Source organism: Olea europaea, chromosome 19, assembly GCF_002742605.1.
Source record: "Olea europaea var. sylvestris chromosome 19, O_europaea_v1, whole genome shotgun sequence".
Lineage (NCBI taxonomy): Eukaryota > Viridiplantae > Streptophyta > Magnoliopsida > Lamiales > Oleaceae > Olea > Olea europaea.
Genome location: NC_036255.1, coordinates 406,571 through 419,310, shown reverse-complemented (window position 1 = coordinate 419,310; position 12,740 = coordinate 406,571).

Here is a 12,740-nt window from a genome sequence, read left to right as displayed (position 1 = left end):
GCCAAATTTGGGTCCATTCAGACACCATTGCGACAAATAACAAAATTGCCCCCAGTGCAATTGTCTTTGTAAAATTTCTATCCAGCACTTCTTCAACCTGACGTAATTAATATGAAAATTAATTATTCGAAGGCCCAAACGAAGGAATTTGGCTAAAATCCCATGATCTCAAGTCTGTGCCCCAAGTTCAATTTCACGGGCCGTTACCAATCAACCTGCCAAATTTCGGCCCATTCCGACACAGTCACGACAAATGACGAAATTGCCCTTGGTGCTATTTTTCTCTGTCCACCACTTCTTCAACCTGACATAATTAATACGAAAATTAATTATAAGGAGGCCCAAACGAACAAATTTGGCTAAAATCCCATGATCCCGAGTCTGTGCCCCGAGTCCAATTTCGGGGGCTGTTTCCAGTCAACTAGTGAAATTTCAGCCCATTCCGGCACCGTCGCGATAAATTACAAAATAGCCCCTGGTGCGATTTTTCTTTGTTAATTTTCTGTCCAGCACTTCTTCAACTTGACACAATTAATACAAAAATTAAGTATTCTGAGGGCCATACGAACGAATTTAGCTAAAATCCCCTGATCCCGGGTTTGTGCCCCGAGTCCAATTTCTCGGGCTATTTCCAATCAACCTGCCAAATTTCGGCCCATTCAGACACCGTCGCGACCAATGACGAAATTCTCGCTGGTGCATTTTTTCTTTGTTAACTTTCTGTCCAACACTTCTTCAACTTGACATAATTAATACGGAAATAAATTATTCGGAGGCCCAAACGAAGGAATTTAGCTAAAATACCATGACTCCGGGACTATGCCCCGAGTTCAATTTCTCAGGCCGTTTCCAATCAACTGCCAAATTTCAGCCCATTCTGACACCGTCGCGACAAATGACAACATTGCCCTTGCTGCAGTTTTTCTTTGTTAATTTTCTGTCCAACACTTCTTCAACCTGACATAATTAATATGAAAATTAATTATTCGGAGGACTAAACGAAGGAATTTGGTTAAAATCCCGTGATCCCAGGTCTGTGCCCCGAGTCCAATTTCTCGGGACGTTCCAATCAACCTACAAATTTCAGCCCATTCTGACACCATCGCGACAAATGACAAAATGGCTCCTGGTGCGGTTTTCCTTTGTTAATTTTCTGTCCAACACTTCTTCAACATGACATAATTAATACGAAAATTAATTATTCGGAGACCCAAACGAACGAATTTAGCTAAAATCCCATGATCCCGGGTCTGTGCCCCGAGTCCAATTTCGGTGGCCGTTTCCAATCAACTGGCCAAATTTCGGCCCATTCCGACACCGTCGCGACAAATGACAAAATTGCCCCCGGTGCGATTTTTCTTTGTCAATTTTCTGTCCAGCCCTTCTTCAACTTGACACAATTAATACGAAAATTAAGTATTCGGAGGGCCATACGAACGAATTTAGCTAAAATCCCCTGATCCTGAGTCTTGGCCCCGAGTCTAATTTCTCGGGCTGTTTCCAATCAACCTACCAAATTTTGGCGTATTCAAACACCATCGCGACCAATGACGAAATTTCCCCCGGTGCATTTTTTCTTTGTTAATTTTCTGTCCAACACTTCTTCAACCTAACATAATTAATACGAAAATAAATTATTTGGAGGCCCAAACGAAGGAATTTAGCTAAAATCCCGTGACCCCGAGACTGTGCCCCGAGTTCAATTTCTTAGGCCGTTTCCAATCAACCTGCCAAATTTTAGCCCATTCCGATACCGTCGTGACAAATGAAAAAATTGCTTTTGCTGCAGTTTTTCTTTGTTAATTTTTAGTCCAACACTTCTTCAACCTGGCATAATTAATACGAAAATTAATTATTCGGAGGTCTAAACGAAGGAATTTGGCTAAAATCCCGTGATCCCGAGTCCAATTTCTCGGGCCATTTCCAATCAACCTACAAATCTCGGCCCATTCTGAAACCATCGCGACAAATGACAAAATGGCCCCTGGTGCAGTTTTACTTTGTTAATTTTCTGTCCAACATTTCTTCAACCTGACATAATTAATACAAAAACTAATTATTCGGAGGCCTAAATGAAAGAATTTGGCTAAAATCCCGAGATCTCAGGTTTTCAGCCCGAGTCCAATTTCTAGGACCATTTCCAATCAACCTTCCAAATTTAGGCCCATTCCGACACCGTTGCGACAAATGACAAAATGGCCCCTGTTGCAGTTTTGCTTTGATAATTTTCTGTCCAACACTTCTTCAACCTGACATAATTAATACGGAAATTAATTATTCGGAGGCCTAACGAAGAAATTTTGCTAAAATCCCAAGATCTCAGGGCCCTAACTCGAGTCTCGTTTCTCAGGCCATTTCCAATCAACCTCCCAGATTTGGCCCATTCTGACACCGTCGTGACAAATGACGAAATTGCACATGGTGCTGTTTTTCTTTGTTAATTTTCCATCCAACACTTTTTCAACCGGATATAATTGATACGAAAATTAATCATTCGGAGGCCAAAATGAAGGAATTTGGCTAAAATCCCGTGATCGCGGGTCTGTGCTTCGAGTCCAATTTCTCGGGCCGTTTCCAATCAACCTGCCAAATTTTTACCCATTCAGACACCGTCGCGACCGATGTCGAAATTGCCCCGGGTGCAGTTTTTCTATGTTAATTTTATGTCCAACACTTCTTCAACTTGACATAATTAATATGGAAATTAATTATTCGGAGGTCTAAATGAAGGAATTTGGCTAAAATCCCGAGATCCCGGGTCTGTGCCCCGAGTCCAATTTCTCGGGCCGTTTCAAGTCAACCTGCAAATTTCAGCCCATTCCGACACCATTGCGACAAATGAAAAAATGGCCCCTGGTGTAGTTTTGCTATGTTAATTTTCTGTCCAACATTTCTTCAACTTCACATAATTAATACAAAAACTAATTATTCGGAGGCCTAAACGAAGGAATTTGGCTAAAATTCCGAGATCTCGGCTCTTTGACCCATGTCCAATTTCTAGGGTAGTTTCCAATCAACCTGCCAAATTTCGTTCCATTCCGACACCGTCGCGACAAATGCTAAAATTGCCCCTGGCTCAATTTTGTGTTGTTAATTTTCGATCCTATACTTATTCATCCGGACATAATTATTACGAAATTAATCATTTGGAGGCCTATATGAAGGAATTTGGCTAAAATCCTGAGATTTCGGGTCTTTGCCCCGTGTCCAATTTCTCGGAGTCGTTTCCAATCGACATGCCAAATTTCGGCCGATTTCGACACTGTAGCGACAAATGACAAAATTACCCCTGGTGCAGTTTTGCTTTGTTAATTTTCTGTTCAACACTTCTTTAACCTGACATAATTAATAAGGAAATTAATTATTCGGAGGCCTAAATGAAGGAATTTGGCTAAAATCCCGTGATCTCGGGTTTGTCCCCTGTGTCCAATTTCTCGGGCCATTTCCAATCAATCACCAAATTTTGGACCATTCCGACACCGTCGCGACAAATGACAAAATGGCCCTTGGTGTAGATTTGCTTTGTTAATTTTTTATCCAACACTTCTTCAACCTGACATAATTAATATGGAAATTAATTACTCAGAGGCCTAAACGAAGGAATTTGGTTAAAATCCCGTGATCCTGGGACTGTACCCCAAGTCCAATCTCTTGGGCTGTTTCCAAACAACCTGCCAAATTTCGGCCCATTCCGACACCGTCGTGAGAAATAACAAAATTACCCCTAGTGCGGTTTTTCTTTGTTAATTTTCTGTCCAACACTTCTTCAACCTGACATAATTAATACAGAAATTAATTATTCGAAGGCCTAAATATAGGAATTTGGCTAAAATCTCGATATCTCAAGTGACCCAAGTCCAATTTCTTGGGCCTTTTCCAATCAAACTACCAAATTTCGGCCCATTTCGACACCTTCGCGACAAATGATAAAATTACCCCTGGTGCGGTTTTTCTTTTTCAATTTTCTATACAACACTTCTTCAACCTGACATAATTAATATAGAAATTAATTATTCAGAGGCCTAAATGAAGGAATTTGGCTAAAATCCCGAGATCTCGGGTCATTTGTCGAGCCATTTCAAATCAAATTGCCAAATTTCAGCCCATTCCAACACCGTCGCGACAAATGACAAAATCTCCCCCGGTGTGATTTTTCTTTGTTAATTTTCTGTCCAACACCTCTTCAACCTGACATAATTAATACGGAAATTAATTATTCGGAGGCCTAAATGAAGGAATTTGGCTAAAATCCCAAGATCTCGAGTCTTTGATCGGAGTCCAATTTCGAGGGTCGTTTCCAATCAACCTGCCAAATTTCAACGCATTCCGACACCGTCGCAACAAATGACAAAATCGCCCCTGTTGCGGTTTTTCTTTGTTAATTTTCGGACCCACACTTCTTCAACCTGACATAATTAACACGAAAATTAATTATTCGAAAGCCTAAATGAACGAATTTGGCTAAGATCCTGTGATCCCAGGTCCTTGCCCTGAATCCAATTTCTTGGGCTGTTTCTAATCAACTTGCCAATTTTCGGTCCATTCCGACCCTATCGTGACAAATAACATAATTACCCCTGATGCGGTTTTGCTTTTTTAATTTTCTGTCCAACACTTCTTTAACCTGACATAATTAATAAGGAAATTAATTATTCAAAGGCCTAAACGAAGGAATTTGGCTAAAATCCCATGATCCCGAGATAGTGCCTCGACTCCAATTTCTTGGGCCGTTTGCAAACAACCTGCTAAATTTCGGCCCATTCCGACACCGTCATGAGAAATGACAAAATTGACCCTGGTGCGATTTTGCTTTGTTAATTTTCTGTCCAACACTTTTTCAACCTGACAAAATTAAAACAGAAAGTAATTATTCGGAGGCCTAAATGAAGGAATTTGGCAAAATCCTGAGATCTCGGGTCTTTAACCCGAGTCTAATTTCTAAGGCCGTTTCCAATCAACCTATCAAAATCGGCCCATTTCGACACCGTTGCAACAAATGACAAAATTACCCCTGGCGCGATTTTGCGCTGTGAATTTTCAGTCCTACACTTATTCATCCTGACATAATTAATACGAAAATTAATTATTCAAAGGCCTAAATGAAGGAATTTAACTAAAATCATGAGATCTCAAGGCTTTGCCCTGAGTCCATTTCTCGGGCCGTTTCCAATCGACCTGCCAAATTTCGGCCCATTCAGACACCGTCGCGACCAATGACGAAATTGCCACTGTGCAGTTTTTCTTTGTTAATTTTCTGTCCAACACTTATTCAACCTGACATAATTAATATGAAAATAAATTATTCGGAGGCCAAAATGAAGGAATTTGGCTAAAATCCCGTGAACCCAGGTCTGTACCACGAGTCTAATTTCTTGTGCCATTTCCAATCTACTTGCCAAATTTCAGCCCATTCCAACACCGTCGCGACAAATGTCAAAATTGCCCCTGCTGCAGTTTTTCTTTGTTAATTTTGTGTCCAACACTTCTTCAACCTGACATAATTAATACGGAAATTAATTATTCGGAGGTCTAAACGAAGGAATTTGGCTAGAATCCAGTGATCCTGGGTCTGTGCCTCGAGTCCAATTTCTCGGGCCATTTCCAATCAACCTGCAAATTTTGGCCCATTCCGACACCATCGCGACAAATGACAAAATGACCCCTGGGCAGTTTTGCATTGTTAATTTTCAGTCCAACATTTCTTCAACCTAGCATAATTAATACGGAAATTAATTATTCGGAGGTCTAGACGAAGGAATTTGGCTAAAATCTCGAGATATCGGGTCTTTAAACCGAGTCCAATTTCTAGGGCCGTTTCCAACGAAACTGCCAAATTCCAGCCCATTCCCACACCTTCGTGACAAATGACGAAATTGCCCCTAGTGCGGTTTTTCATTGTTAATTTTATGTCCAACACTTCTTCAACCTGACATAATTAATACGGAAACTAATTATTCGGAGACCTAAATGAAGGAATTTGGCTAAAATACCGAGATCTTGGGTCATTTCTCGGGCCGTTTCCAATCAACCTCCCAAATTTCGGCCCATTCCGACACCGTCGCGACAAATGACAAAATTACCCCTAGTGCGGTTCTTCTTTGTTAATTTTCTGTCCAACATTTCTTCAACCTAACATAATTAATATGAAAATTAATTATTCGGAGTCCTAAATGAAGGAATTTGGCTAAAATCCTGTGATCTCGGGTCTGTGCCCCGAGTCCAATTTCTCAGGCTGTTTCCAATCAACCTGTAAATTTTAGCCCATTCCGACACCATCGCGACAAATGACAAAATGGCCCCTGGTGCGGTTTTACTTTGTTAATGTTTCGTTCAACATTTCTTCAACCTTACATAATTAATACGGAAATTGATTATTTGGAGGCCAAAACGAAAGAATTTGGCAAAAATTCCGAGATCTTGGGTCATTAACCCATGTCCAATTTCTCGGGCCGTTTCCAATCAACCTGCAAATTTCGGCCCATTCCGACACCATCGCGACAAATGACAAAATGGCCTCTGGTGCGGTTTTGCTTTGTTTATTATCTGCCCAACATTTATTCAACCTAACATAACTAATACGAAAATTAATTATTCGGAGGCCTAAACGAAGGAATTTGGGTAAAATCCCGAGATCTCGGGTCATCGACCCGAGTCCGATTTCTCAGGCCATTTCCAATCAAACTGCCAAATTTTGGTCCATTCCTACACCTTCACGACAAATGATGAAATTGCCCCTAGTGCGGTTTTTCTTTGCTAATATTATGTCCAATACTTCTTCAACCTTACATAATTAATACAAAAATTAATTATTCGGAGGCCTAAATGAAGGAATTTGGCTAAAACCCCGAGATCTCGGGCATTTGCCCCGAGTCCAATTTCTAAGGGCGATTCCAATCAACCGGCCAAATTCCGGCCCATTCCGACACCGTCGCGACAAATGACAAAATTGCCCTTGGTGCGGTTTTTCTTTGTTAATTTTCTGTCCAACACTTCTTCAACCTAACATAATTAATACGGAAATTAATTATTCGGAGGCCAAAACGAAGGAATTTGGCTAAAATCCCGGGATCCCGGGTCTGTGCCCCTTGTCCAGTTTCATCGGCTATTTCCAATCAACCTGCAAATTTCAGCCCATTCCGACACCATCGCGACAAATGACAAAATGGCCCCAGGTGCGATTTTACTTTTTTAATTTTCTATCCAACATTTCTTCAACCTGACATAATTAATACGAAAATTAATTATTTGAAGGCCTAAACGATGGAATTTGGCTAAAATCCCGTGAACCCGGGTCTATGTCCCGAGTCCAATTTCTCGTGCTGTTTCCAATCAACCTGCCAAATTTCAGCCCATTCCGACACCGTTGCGACAAGTGACAAAATTTCCCCTGCTGCGATTTTTCTTTGTTAATGTTCTGTCCAACACTTCTTCAACCTGACATAATTAATACAAAAATTAATTATTCGGAGGTCTAAACGAAGGAATTTGGCTAAAATCCCATGATCCCGGGTCTGTGCCTCAAGTCCAATTTCTCGGGCCATTTCAAATCAACCTGGAAATTTCGGCCCATTTTGACACCATCGCGACAAATGACAAAATGGCCCCTGGTGTGGTTTTACTTTGTTAATTTTCGGTCCAACATTTCTTCAACCTGACATAATTAATACGGAAATTAATTATTCGGAGGTCTAAACGAAGGAATTTGGCTAAAATCCTGAGATCTCGTGTCTTTGACCCGAGTCCAATTTCTAGGGCCACTTCCAATGAAACTGCCAAATTTCGGCACATTCCGACACCTTCTCGACAAATGACGAAATTGCCCCTGGTGTGGTTTTTCATTGTTAATTTTCTGTCCGACACTTCTTCAACCTAACATAATTAATACGGAAATTAATTATTTGGAGGCCTAAATGAAGGAATTTGGCTAAAATATCGAGATCTCAGGTCATTTCTCTGGCCGCTTCCAGTCAACCTGTCAAATTTCGGCCCATTCCGACACCGTCGTGACAAATGACAAAATTGCCCCTGGTGCGGTTTTTCTTTGTTAATTTTCTGTCCAAGACTTCTTCAACCTAACATAATTAATACGAAAATAAATTATTCGGAGGCCAAAATGTAGGAATTTGGCTAAAATCCCATGAACCTGGGTGTGTACCCCGTGCCCAATTTCTCGTGCCGTTACCAATCAACCAGCCAAATTTCAGCCCATTCCGACACCGATGCGATAAATGACAAAATTGCCCCCGCTGCAGTTTTGGTTTGTTAATTTTCTGTCCAACACTTCTTCAACATGACATAATTAATACGAAAGTTAATTATTCAGAGGTCTAAACGAAGGAATTTGGCTAAAATCCCATGATCCCGGGTCTATGCCCCTAGTCGAATTTCACAGGCTGTTTCCAATCAACCTGTAAATTTCAACCCATTCCGACACCATCGCGACAAATGACAAAATGGCCCCAGGTGTGGTTTTACTTTGTTAATTTTCTGTCCAACATTTCTTCAACTTGACATAATTAATACAAAAATTAATTATTCGGAGGCCTAAACGAAGAAATTTGGCCAAAATCCAGTGAACCCGGGTCTATGCCCCGAGTCCAATTTCTCGTGCTGTTTCCAATCAACCTGCAAAATTTCAGCCCATTCCAACACCGTTGCGACAAATGACAAAATTTCTCCTCCTGCAGTTTTTCTTTGTTAATGTTCTGTCCAACACTTCTTCAATCTGACATAATTAATACAAAAATTAATTATTCGGAGGTCTAAACGAAGGATTTGGCTAAAATCCCATGATCCCGGCTCTATGCCTCAAGTCCAATTTCTCGAGCCGTTTCAAATCAACCTGCAAATTTCGGCCCATTTTGACACCATCGCGACAAATGACAAAATGGCCCCTGGTGTGGTTTTACTTTGTTAATTTTCGGTCCAACATTTCTTCAACTTGACATAATTAATACGGAAATTAATTATTCGTAGGTCTAAATGAAGGAATTTGACTAAAATCCTGAGATCTCGGGTCGATGACTCAAGTCCAATTTCTCGGACCATTTCCAATCAACCTGCCAAATTTCAGCCTATTCCAACGTCGTCGCGACAAATGACAAAATTACCCCTGGTGAGTTTTCGCTTTGTTAATTTTCTGTCCAACAGTTCTTCAACTTGACATAATTAATGAGGAAATTAATTCTTCGGAGGCCTAAACGATTGGAATTTGGCTAAAATCCCGTGATCCCGGGTCTGTACCCCAAGTCCAATTTCTAGGGCCGTTTCCAATCAAGCAGCAAATTTCAGCCCATTTCGACACCGTCGCAACAAATGACAAAATGGCCCCTGGTGCAGTTTTGCTTTGTTAATTTTCTATCCAACACTTTCTTCAACTTGACATAATTAATACGAAAATAAATTATTCGGAGGCCTAAATGAAGGAATTTGGTTAAAATCCCGTGAACCCAATTCTGTGCCCCGAGTCCAATTTCTCATGCCGTTTCCAATCAACCTGCCAAATTTCAGCCCATTGCGACCCCGTCGAGACAAATGGCAAAATTACCCCGGCTGTAGTTTTTTTTGTTAATTTTTTGTCCAACACTTCTTTAACCTGACATAATTAATACGAAAATTAATTATTCGAAGGTCCAAACGAAGGAATTCGGCTAAAATCCCGTGATCCCGAGTCTGTGCCTCGAGTCCAATTTCTTAGGCCGTTTCCAATCAACCTGCAAATTTTGACCCATACAGACACCATCGCAACAAATGACAAAATGGCCCCTGGTGCGGTTTTGCTTAGTTAATTTTCGGTCCAACATTTCTTCAACCTAACATAATTAATAAGGAAATTAATTATTCAGAGGTCTAAATGAAGGAATTTCGCTAAAATCCTGAGATCTCGAGTCTTTGACTCGAGTCCAATTTCTAGGGCCACTTCCAATGAAACTGCCAAATGTCGGCACATTCCGACACCTTCGCGACAAATGACCAAATTGCCCCTGGTGCAGTTTTTCGTTGTTAATTTTTTGTCCGACACTTCTTCAACCTGACATAATTAATACAAAAATAAATTATTTGGAGGCCTAAATGAAGGAATTTGACTAAAATACCGAGATCTCGGGTCATTTGTTGGGCCGCTTCCAATCAACCTGCCAAATTTCGACCCATTCCGACGTCGTCGCGACAAATGACAAATTACCCCTGGTGCGGTTTTTCTTTGTTAATTTTCGGTCCAAAACTTCTTCAACCTAACATAATTAATACGAAAATAAATTATTCAAAGGCCAAAATGAAGGAATTTGGCTAAAATCCTATGATCCCGGGTTTGTGCTTCGAGTCCAATTTCTCGGGCCATTTCCAATTGATCTGCCAAATTTCGGCCCATTCAGACACCATCGCGACCTATGATGAAATTGCCACTGTGCGGTTTTTCTTTGTTAATTTTTTGTCCATCACTTCTTCAACCCAACATAATTAATACAGAAACAATTTATTCGGAGGCCAAAATGAAGGAATTTGGCTAAAATCCCATAAACCCGGGACTATGCCCCGAGTACAATTTCTTGTGCCGTTTCCAATCAATCTGCTGAATTTCAGGCCATTCCGACACCATCGCGACAAATGACAAAATGGCCCCTGGTGTAGTTTTGCTTTGTTAATTTTCGGTCCAACATTTCTTCAACCTAATATAACTAATACGGAAATTAATTATTCGGAGGTCTAAACGAAGGAATTTAGCTAAAATTCCGAGATCTCGGGTCATTGACCCGAGTCAAATTTCTTAGGCCGTTTCCAATGAAACTGCCAGATTTCGGCCCATTTCGACACCTACGTGACAAATGACGAAATTGCCCCTAGTGTGGTTTTTCATTGTTAATTTATAGTCCAACACTTCTTCAACCTGACATAATTAATACGGAAATTAATTATTCCAAGGCCTAAATGAAGGAATTTGGCTAAAATACCGAGATCTCGGTTCATTTCTCATGCCGTTCCAATCAACCTGCCAAATTTCGACCCATTCCGACACCATCGCGATAAATGACAAAATTGCCCCTGGTGTGGTTTTTCTTTGTTAATTTTCAGTACAACACTTCTCCAACCTAACATAATTATTATGAAAATTAATTATTCGGAGGCCTAAATGATGGAACTTGGCTAAAATCCCATCAACCAGGGTCTATGCCCCGAGTCCAATTTCTCGGGCCGTTTCCAATCAACCTGCAAATTTCGACCTATTTCGACACCGCCGCAAAAAATGACAAAATGGCCCCGAATGCGGTTTTAATTTGTTAATTTTCTTTCCAACACTTCTTCAACCAGACATTATTATTAAGGAAATTAATTATTCGGAGGACTAAACGAAGGAATTTAGCTAAAATCCCGAGATCTAAGGTCCCTAACATGAGTCCAATTTCTTGGGCCATTTCCAATCAACCTGCTAAATTTAGGCCCATTCTGACACCGTCACAACAAATGACGAAATTACCCAAGGTAAGGTTTTTCTTTGTTAATTTTTTGTCCAACACTTCTTCAACCTGACATAATTAATACGAAAATAAATTATTCGGAGGCCTAAACGAAGGAATTTGGCTAAAATCCCGTGATCCCGAGTCTGTGCCCCGAGTCCAATTTCAAGGGCCGTTTCCAATCAACCTGCCAAATTTCGGCCCATTCCGTCAACGTCGGAACAAATGACAAAATTGCCCCTGATGCGGTTTTTCTTTGTTAATTTTCTATCAACCACTTCTTCAACCTGACATAATTAATACGGAAATTAACTATTCGGAGGCCCAAACGAAGGAATTTGGCAAAAATCTCGTGATCCCGGGTCCATAGCCCGAGTCCAATATCAAGGGCCGTTTCCAATCAACCTGCCAAATTTCGGCTCACTCAGATACAGTCGCGACCAATGACGAAATTACCCCTGGTGCGATTTTTTTTGTTAATTTTCTCTCCAACACTTCTTCAACCTGACATAATTAATACGGAAATAAATTATCGGCGGTCTAAACGAAAGAATTTAGCCAAAATCCCGTGAACCCGAGTCTATGCCCCAAGTTCAATTTCTCGAGCCGTTTCCAATCAACCTGCCAAATTTCAGCCCATTCCGACACCGTCGCAACAAAAGACAAAATTACCCTTGTTGTAGTTTTTCTTTATTAATTTTCTGTCCAACACTTATTCAACCTGACATAATTAGTACGGAAATTAATTATTTGGAGGTCTAAACGAAGGAATTTGGCTAAAATCCCGCGATCCCAAGTCTAAGCCCCGAGTCCAATTTCTCGGGCCGTTTCCAATCAAGCAGCAAATTTCGGCCCATTCCAACACCGTCGCGACAAATGACAAAACGGCCCTTGGCGAAGCTTTGCTTTGTTAATTTTCTGTTCAACACTTTTTCAACCTGACATATATAATGCGGAAATTAATTAGTCGGAGGCATAAACGAAGGAATTTCGCTAATATCCCAAGATCTCACGTCCTTGACCCGAGTCCAATTTCACGTGCCATTTACAATCAACCTACCAAATTTTGGCCCATTTCGACACCGTCGCGACAAATGACGAAATTGCACACGGTGCGATTTTTCTCTGTTAATTTTTTATCCTACACTTTTTCAACTTGATATAACTAGTACAGAAATTAATTATTCAGAGGCCTAAACGAAGGAATTTGGCTAAAATTCCATGATCCTGGGTCTGTGCTTCGAGTCCAATTTCTCGAGCCGTTTCCAATCAACCTTCAAATTTCGG